We start from the raw sequence: 10,439 nt of genomic DNA on the forward strand, positions 1-10,439 counted from the left end.
CAATTTATCAAGTAATAATTCTTACCAAACATTAGTGGTATTCTCCTCATTTATCCCTTTTCTCATTGTTCCTATTGATACACTGATCTTTCCATTATGGTCTTCATGTAAAAGTTGAACTGATGTGATACTGTTACTCAGGACTTCACTTATAGAACCATGCACTCCTCACTAATAACTGTTTAGAAAGAACACAGAAGTTGGCTATTTTAATATTTTGCTTTTGGGCCCAGTATGTCCAGTATAAGATAGAATAAAAATGAACTCTTTATAAGGAAAATGGATATAGGAGAAATGAATGTTAAGTAGGATTTATGTAGTCTCTAGCCAAATTGGAACACAAGCTATTTTATTTGTTAAAGATGAAATCTAAAATACCAGAAAGAGAATCTAAAAGCACGGAATGGGATTAGAGAAAAATGCATGTCCCTTCCATTGTTTTTTGGTGAGATTTAATGTGCAGTTCTCTCATTGCACATTGAGGGCCACAAGCTCCCTCTGAATTCTTTCCTAAGCATGTACCTTGCCACTCTGGTCAGTTTTTGGACTAGTGTGGCCCTTGACTTATGGGCAGCTGGTGATAATAACATTTGAAATTTGAGTGACTGCCATGTACCAGGAGCTATGTTTAATGTAAAACTGAAAGTTGCTATTTAACATTTTAATGTTCAAAGTAGAATGAACATAAATGTCATTTTTCTTTCTTTCTTGGTACCGAGGATCGGACTCAGGACCTTGAACTTGCCAGGCAGGCACGGCGCCACTGAGCTACATCCCTGGCGCATAAATGTCATTTTCATGTTCAAAACAAAATGAACACAAATGTAATAGTTTTGACAAGTTTACTCTTTATAGATTTGCCATATATTAGAAATTTCTGGCCATGATACTTTTCTCAAGGTATAAGAGGCAAAATATTGTAAAATTTATATTTTCAATGTTCTCAAACAGTTATCTCAAGTTGCTAATCTTTGTGGAAAATGTATATGTGTTTAGCTTTGGAAAGCTAAAATTTATCAGTCTAGAATTGTTCCTAAAGTTGAAGCTAGTGTGTTCTCTTTTAAGATACATTTTGTTGAAGGAAGGTTAAGATAGAAGTCATACAGTAACAGTCTTTGGAGTCATTTTCTCTTTCCTTTCTATTTTCCTGTGTCTAATACAGGTTTGAGGTGGGCGACCCTGCCAGATTGTTACATTCTCTGAAGAGAGAACTACCATCATTCTAGTCCAGAAGCAGGCCACATGGTACCATTTCATCTCTGCTACTGAAGATTACAAATTATGTTAAACTGCACAAAAAACCCAGACCTTTAAGCAGAGGCTAAATGATCTTCTTTACAGGGATAGTGAAAGAAATATATTTCATTTGTTATTGAACGAGTTTGAAAATGGCATTATTAATGGAGGAAATAGTAAAGTGCTTGCACTTGTTTGAAGATAAATTTATGATTTCAGATATTATGCTTAAGTACATCTATGGTAATTGCCTTTATAGACTAAAGGCACCATTTATCCATCGACTAGCAGTTTTTGATTTGAACCTTGTACTCCATGGTGTTAACTTATATTTTAAAAATACATTTATATACTGTATGTGCATAAGTAATACAATATCCATTACACAAGGACCAACTTGGTTGGGGTCTTTTCACATACTACATCTGGGGTGGCAAACCTGGGGCACGTGTTACTGTGTTCACCTTTCGGAAGATTTCATTCATTTCACTGGCTTCAGATATTACCAATTTTTAAATCGCAAATCTAAATCTCTCCCTAGTTACATATTTCAAATTGCCCATTGGCAAGTTCCATTTATTATGCTCTTCACATTTTTTAAACTTATGCCTATAAAACCAAACAGATCCTCCACTAACCTTCACTGTACTCCATTTTTGTTTCCACCCTTGGTGCACAGTACCATCCATGCACTTCAGACCTTGGAAGAAGCTATGGCAGGTGGGTAAACTCAAGGAGTTTAGGGTTGAATAACTGGTGGTGAGCTCTGCCACTTAGCAGCTATGTGGCCTTGAACAACTTCTTTATCTGTGTTGCCTCAATTTCCCTATCTAAAAAAAGGAAAAACTAATACCTAAAATAACAGGGTTGTGACGAGGATTTAATGAGTTAATATATGTCCAGTTAGAAGAGTACTTGTTAATGATAAATCTGATGCAAGTGGTATCTACATATTTTGACTCCTCACTCCTCATATCTTTATAATTATCCAGACTTACAGATTCTAACTCAAAAAATTTCCTGAAACCATCTTTACTCCCACTGATCTGCCCTAGTTCCAGCCGCTGGTATATTTTACTGGAATGATTATAATGGTCTAACTGCTTATGTTTCTTGCTTTTTTCTGTCTATAGCAAATATTACAGTATTTCTAAAACCCAGAACTGAGTTTTTGAAATTTTCCATCTGGACTTCAATTCTTTTACAGTTCTGGACAAGTAGGAACTGCCTGGTGCTCAGAGCTAAGTCTTGAATGTTCTCCTGTGAACATTAACAATTTCATGTAGTATCAACATCAAACAAGACCAGTCTGTGACCATGATGAGCTGAGTACAAAAACCAAGATTTTTTCCATGTACCCCCATAATCTTGCCTAACTATATATAGACTTAAACAAGATCAGTCTGCAAACAACAAAAGACTAAGGATTTTCATCCTGGCTAATATGAATGACTGCTGCTGCTTTACTAACTGTATTAGTTGTGTTCCTGTTGCTGGAATACCTGGCACCTGCAAATTTAAAGAGGGAGAGGTTTATTTTGGCTCATGGTTTCAGAGGGTTCAGTCTGTGCATGTTTGTCCAGCTCCAAGCCCAGAAATGGCATGGTGGAAGGGCATGGCAGAGGAGAACTGTTCACCCCACAGCAGCCAGAAGTAGAGTTAAGAGAAGGGAGGAGTTGGGGATAACAATACACCCATCCACGGCTGGGGATTTAGCTCAGTAGTTCCACTGCCTGCCTTGCGAGCACAAGGTCCCGAGTTCGATCTCTGGTACAAAAAAAAAAAAAAAAAAAAAAAAGAATACACCCTTCCAGGTCACACCCCTAGTGATCCACCTCTTCTAAGCAGGCCCCATCTCCTAACACCACAGCACATTCAGCTGAATCCACGCATGAGTAAAGTGTCATGATCCAAAAGCCCTGGCTCTGAACATATGCGACTTTGGGGGGATGTTTTAGATCTAAAGTGTAATGTCAACTATAACCTTAGCCTCCATTACTCCTGCTTTACAAATAAGATTTATTAAATACTGGGTGTGGTGGCCCATGCCTGTAATCCCAGCACTTGGGAGGCTGAGGCCAGCCTGAACTAATAGTGAGGCCCTGTCTTAAAAAAAAGAAAAAAAAATCCAAAAGATTTATTAAGACTCATAGTATTGTCCCCACTTCCTGACAGCATTTTATCCAAAGAAAGCCTGTTTCCTTGACCCCTACTCAAGATGTGTTTAGATAAGCCCAAGTTCTGTAAGTTCTTCCTACTACCTTCTTACTCAGACACTCAGTTCCCCATTGTGTGCTTTCTTCCTCACTGCAATGAGCAAGAAACCCATCTCAATTGTGTTCCTGGTCATCTCGTGGCAATCCTGCCTCAGCCTCCAGAGAGCAGGGATTATAGGCATGTGGTATCACTCTGTGGCTCCACCACACCCAGTTTTGAAATAATTTTGTTTTGAGTTTTTCATTAGATTTAGCCTACAAATACTTAATTGTATTTTGGACAGTATTGTAAGAGCTTTCAGTATGTAATTATAATGATTGGTAGAAAATAACTTAGGCTTTAATTTTCAATTATGTATTAGTGAAAAAATAAAAAAAGGCAAAATAAGGTGAAAAGACTTTTCCTGAACGACATTTGCATTGCAGTCGAACTTAGTATTTTGCTTTCCAAAACAAAATATTTCTACTACCTAAACCAAGGGTCATCTATCTCCTGGAAATGTGAAAGCTACTGTTCCAGTGCATTTTGAATAAAACCTGAAGGTGGCAGTAAATTCCTACAAGACTCAAGTACTTAGTTTAGAATTTATATTTTTCCTTCTAATTATTCCAAATTGTATAATGAGGCTGCAGTTGTATTTAATCCTATTGCACACTAATTAAAGGATATTCATGAAGAAGATAAGAGTTCTAAACAAGGATTATATTTTTATTACAGTTTACTAACTGAAAAAAATTCACCATGGTAAAATTCTTAGAGACACTGCAGCTGATTATATACTTTAGGTTGCTATAGAAACAAAATGTAATTGAACAAAATGAAACAACTTTTAATATAGATCAAAGTGCTCTGGGGATGTATGTCAGTAAATATATAAATAATAGTTTATATTTGACTATTAAATCAATAAATATGTAGGTTTTTGTTTCACACTTCCCTGAATTTATCCACAAAATTATTAACATAGAGTTTTGTATGGCTGTGTTTTTACCTAATTATCTATTTATAGTCAATAGAATCTCTAGGACGTTATTTATAGAGTGTTCTACCTGGGCATGGTGGCACATGCCTGTAATCCCAGCTACTAAGGGGGCTGAGGCAGGAAGATCAAATTTGAGCTAGCCTTACAACTTAATAAGACTTTATCTTAAAGTAAAAAATACAAAGGGCTAAATATGTAGCTCAGTGGTAAAGCATCCCTGGGCTCAATTCCCAGTACTTTGAAAACAATCAAACAAATAAAAATCCCTGATAATTTAATATAGAAAATTTACAAATAGCACATTAGTAAACATTAATTCACATTAAAAATGAATTTCTTCATTGGTCTTTATATAAAGATCTAGAGCTAGATCGTTTCATAGTTTCTTTTCTTTTTTTTTTGGTACCAAGGATCGAACTCAGGTCCTTGTGCTTGTGGAGCAGGCAGCACAGGCAGCAGAACCACTGAGCTAAATCCCCAGCCCTCATAGTTTCTTTTTATAGGCAAGAAACATTGTTATTGGCTCATTCAGTTATACACAAAGTTGTGGGAGGCTTTAGTGACATCAATATACATGCACAAGACTATTACAAAATTGAAAAAAAAATTACAAATTTGAAAATTGGGAAGGATAGTATTTCAATCTCTCTAGATAAAAGATGAATAAGTACTATACATGTTACTATATAAATACACAAATTACTTTTGTTGAAAGATAAATGATGCTGATACTTTAAATATTTTGTTGTGATTACATTTACACAGGAATATATGTACAGTTTATAAATTATTAATTTGAATAACCTGACTTTTCATGATGTTATTTTATCTCTTCACTTAATTTACTTAACTTTCATTTAAATCCCTGTTCATACAATAGTAACAAATTATTAACTACAGCAAATGTAAATTTAATTTTAATAATTACACAAAATTTACATTTTATTCTTGTTTATAGTCACTGTTCTTTGGCATTTAAAATTTTTACATAACAACTAAAAGGACAGACATAAATTTGGTTTTGACCAAGGAAAAATGTGAAATTAGAATAAATACGTGACCTACACTTATTTGAGGAATATACCTGTTGGTAATCCAAAATTTCCAAAACAGTTATTTTTAGTATAACAATTATGCTCAACGATTGCAAATGACCATCTCTATTTTAAAATAGTATACAGATTAATTTTTTCTATAATATTTGAAAACATCATAAAACAGTCTTTTAACTGTGCATTCTATGGAATTTAGAGATACTTAACTTATGGGGCTTGAGTTCCATTTTGTCACTTGGAAAAAATAATAGTTAAAAATATAATTAATTCCCCATATATGACCAGCAGCTTAAACATTAGTATGTACCAACAGGGTCTGCATTACGTATTTTGTAGCTACAGACTAGTGGTGGTTAACACTGGCTGCCGGCAGAGGGCATTTGGGGGTTTTTATATGTCAGAATTCAATGATGTTGGTTGCCCAAGAATATAGACTACTTGTCTTCAAACTGTTTTCATAAGAGTAAAGACATTTTTAAAAACATTTCTTGATTCATGATTTCCTATCTCAATTTACAAACCCCTGGACTGTCTGTGAAGGGTTAGGGATATTTTAAAAACCCAGCTTAGATGCACAAGTGTGAGAGAGGGTCTGCATAGTAAAATCTGGGGGAGGCTGCACATTCCCTGGGTTTTTTTTCTCTCAGCCCCTTTCAACCCTATTACCATTGTCATTATTTCTCCTCTAGAGATCAGAATGGAGCCCAAGAATAAAAGCATGTGGTTTTAAAATGGTCTAATTGAGTCAATAAGGAGTTAAACATCAAATGGAAAAGATGAAGCCAGAGGGTGCCAAGGAAGCCTCCCAGGTGAGCGAGGGCACAGCTTTTTGAGGTGGCACACATCTAATATATCTGCACAGGCATGCACCTTACATGCCACATCTGAAACAAAAGTCTCTTAAACAATGCTTACCTTTATAACCTGTGATAAAAGTACGTATGATTTACTTAAGTAAAATATAGAAAAAATTTTAAATTATAAAAATTTAAATATTTTAATATTTATACATGCTTTCCTGATCACAAGTTTCATATGAGTCTGGGACATGTAATCTATACACATATATACATCAATGAACCTGTTTATTTTTACTCTTAAAAAAAAATGGGACTCAGCTGTATAAACTTGAGCTGATTAAAATCTTTGATTAAAAATGTGCTATCATTACCACTGGTATATATGTGTGATCCTTTTAATTTTATTTACTCATAATATAATAAATTTAAAGAAAACTATCCTCCAACCCAAGAACTAGAAAATTACTAGTTACTTATATGTACTTTTTCTTTCTCCTTCCCCCCTTCCCTCCCCTCTTCCCCTCTGTCTATCTCTCTGTCTACCTATCTATGCACATATGTACACTATCAGCAGAAAATGCCTGCAGACTTATTTCTTCTTGGACACATCCACAGTGTAGACACACTGGCCAGCAGTCTTGGTGCCCTGGCTTCAGATACGAAGGCTCCAGAAGTGGCACTGCTCTTTATGAGCCTGAATCTTCAGTTGCTCCAGGTCTTCATGGAGCTTGTTATCCACACCACTGGCCAGCACCTGGCTGTATTTTCCATCCTTTCCATACTTCCATTTGGTCAGGCACCAGTCTAGGATCTTGTTCTGGTGTGAGGTGATCATAGGTTGTACCTCATCCTTGGTGAGTTCTCTCACCTTCTTGGCAAGGTCACCATCTGCTTTCCTCCACATCACATGAACTATCTTAATGGTACACTTATGGCTGTGGTTGCAAGGGCTGTTTTCTACTGGCCATTGATATTGTGTTCAGTACTTGAAAAATGTGTTGGAATGTCTCGGGGATCACTAGAGACATGGCAGCTGTAGTCAGAGGCAGCAGGAAAGCTTCACTGAAGAAGATCTGCTTTTATTTTCTCCCATTCTGTCCCTGCTGCCTTCTTCCAATAGGTAATCATTCAACCAATTTTATTATTGTTTTTCATTTTAAAAGTTTATATGCATCACATTTGTAATTATAGATATGTCTATATATATGCATGTGTGTATATGTCATTTTTTGTATGCACATATATGCATTTGTATTTTGAAGTTTGCAAAAAATAAAGTCTTATAGTCTTCTAAGACTTCCTTCCCCGCTCTATGTTGTGGCTAAGGTTCATTCATTTTTTTCACATGTATCTATAGTTCATTCTATTTTGCTGCTATAGGGTATTTAAAGTATTTTTTTGCTATTAAGGTCAGTACTTGTATATTTCTCCTAATGTTCATATGCAAGATCTCCACTTGGATATAGATAACTAGGGGTGGAATTTCTGTATAGATTGGCTATATTAATGTTTATCTTTACAAGATAAGACTAAATTATTTTACAAACTGACTTTCAATCTATCTTAATACTAGCAGTGGATAGTGATTTATATTGGTTCCTGGTTCTTTCCAAGTAAGTTACTTGCCTCAGGGCTTGCAACCAGGGGACAATTTTGTTCAGAGATTGGAGTCAGGCATACTTACTTCCTCATATCAAATGTTTGCCAAGAGATAAAGCAGGATTCATAAACTGTAGTTGAAAATATTATTTCCAATAATATTACTGGCCAGGTATCCTAGCTTATCTTGTTTTTGTAAGCAAGAGTGCTTCAAAATTATTTTTAAGACAGGTGTAGGGTGCACACCTGTAATTCTATCACTCTGAGAGGCTGAGAAAAGAGGATTTCAAGTTTAAGCCCAGCCAGCCTGAGCAATTTAGCAACTTAGTGAATCCCTGTTTCAAAATACAATTTAGGTAAATTTACTTTTTAGTAAATCCTTGACTATTTCACTAGCTCTTCATATTTTTGTGAAGAATTATTTTTCCAGTACTGGGGACTGAACACAGGGCCCTTACACTGAGCCACATCCCTAGTTTGAATTTTGATTTTTTTGCTGGGCTTGTGATGTGCTGTGATGTGTAGTACACTACTCCTGTGATGCTGGGCAGCAGCAGGCAGCCTCAGTGATTAGTTAGCCATGAGATTATGGGGGCAAATGGATACCCTACGGTGTACTGTGTTTTTGGATGTTGTGTTTTCACATCCCATGAGATCTATAAACATGCATGTGTGTGTGCAGAGGATATAGTCAACACTTTATTATAAAATAGGCTTTATGTTTGATGGGTTTATAGGATAGTGTTCTGAGTATGTTTAAAGTAGGCTAGGAAAAGCTGTAATGTTTAGTAGGCTAGATACATTAAATGAATTTTCAACTTAATAATATTTTCAGTTTATGATGGATTTTTTTGTTGTTTTCCAGTAAGCATTTATTTTTTTCCATTAAGTTTATTGGTACATTTTAGGTATAAAATACAGTTACATTCATCATTGGGATCTTGTACCTTTACATGATTATCTTGGTTCTTATTTTTCTTCCCTTTCCCCTGCCCTATCTTCACCTCCTACACCCTTCCCTATTTGCAAAGACTTTGTTTTCATTTTCTTTTCTTACATTTTTTCTTTTCCCTTCTTTCCTTTCTCCTACCCCTCCCACTTCCACTACTCCTTTAGACCTTTTCTTCTTTTTTTTAAAATTAAATTCTTTTATTGATACATTTTAGGTATACAACATAATTACATTTCTCATTGGGAACTGTACCTTTACATAATGCATCTTGGTTCTTTTTACCCCATTCCTAGCCCTCCCTTCACCCCCTCCACCCTTCCCTATTTACAAAGACTTTATTTCCATTTTTTCCATTTCTCATCATTTTTCTTTCCCTTCTTTCCTTTCCCCTGCCCCTCCCACTACCCCTACCCCTTTGGACCTTTTCTTCCTATTTTGCATTATTGATTATTCATTCTAATCATTGGTACATTTTAGGTATACAATATAATGACATTCATCATTGGAAATTTGCACCTTTACATAGTCTCTCTTGGTTCTTATTTTTCACCCTTGCCCACCCCTCCCTTCAACCTCACCATTCCTCCTTATTTACAAAGATTTTGTTCCTATTTTTCCATTTTCTCATATTAATCCCATTCAGGGACAAATATGTTTAAAGTTGCATTTTTTCCAGGCATAGTGGTGCACGGCTATAATCCCAGCTCTTGGGAGGCTGAGTCAGGAAGATTGTTGTGAGTTCAGAGACAGTTTGGGCTCCATAATGAGCTCAAAGGCAGCCTGAACTACATGGAGAGAGCCTATCTAAAAAAAAAGAAGGAACATAATCATATGGAAGCTCCAGAGCTATTTCCAAGAGAGAAGATTTGTAAGACTATAGAAAGGAGACTTACAGAGAAATACATTAGATTATCAAGGCTCTTCCTTGTGAGCTTCTGGGTCATTAATGCTATCAGCATTTGAAATAAATGAGGCAGAGGTTGGGATACTTAAAAAAATAACAAAGTTGCATTTTTATTAGTATCTTTTCTGGGGAAAAGATGGGAATATGTGTATGGCATGTAAGAAAGCTATGTATTAAATCAATGATAAAAAAATCTTAAAGGCAGCCAGAGAATAACAAAGATACATGTTTCTTGTTACTATCATATAAATTATCTCAAATTTAGAGACTGAAAACAATATACACTTATTACCTTACTGTTCTGTGGGTCAGCCCACAGGCTAAAGCCAAAGTGTCACCAGGGCTACATGCCTTTCTGGAAGCTCTAGGAAAGAACCAGCCTCTCCATTTTCTCTAGCTTTTAGGGGCCAGCTACAAAGCATCTCTCTTATCCTTCCATCATCACTTGTTTTTTCTAACTCTTTTGTCTTTCTTCTCTTTAAAATAGGCTTATTTATTACATTGGATTCACCTGGATAACCTCTCTATTTTAAGGTCATTTGATTAGCAATCAATTCTATCTGCAACTTTATCCTTTGCTATATAACTTAACATAGTCATAGATTTCAGGAATTAGGAGATGGACACTTTTGGGAGGACTGCCTACTACAGTCCACCTTCTGATCCCTAAATATACCTATCTGTCCCACATGTA

The 10,439-nt window shown here is 35.7% G+C and overlaps 1 pseudogene; it reads right to left on the minus strand.

Moving 5' to 3' along the window:
• Positions 1-6,879: 6,879 nt before the first annotated feature.
• LOC101707339 (small ribosomal subunit protein uS13 pseudogene) lies at positions 6,880-7,318 on the minus strand (annotated as a pseudogene).
• Between the last annotated feature and the right edge of the window lie 3,121 nt (positions 7,319-10,439).

The sequence above is a fragment of the Heterocephalus glaber genome, unplaced genomic scaffold (assembly GCF_053883595.1).
Source record: "Heterocephalus glaber isolate CG9 unplaced genomic scaffold, H.glaber_assembly_v1.0 deba00001662, whole genome shotgun sequence".
Taxonomy (NCBI): Eukaryota; Metazoa; Chordata; class Mammalia; order Rodentia; family Bathyergidae; genus Heterocephalus; species Heterocephalus glaber.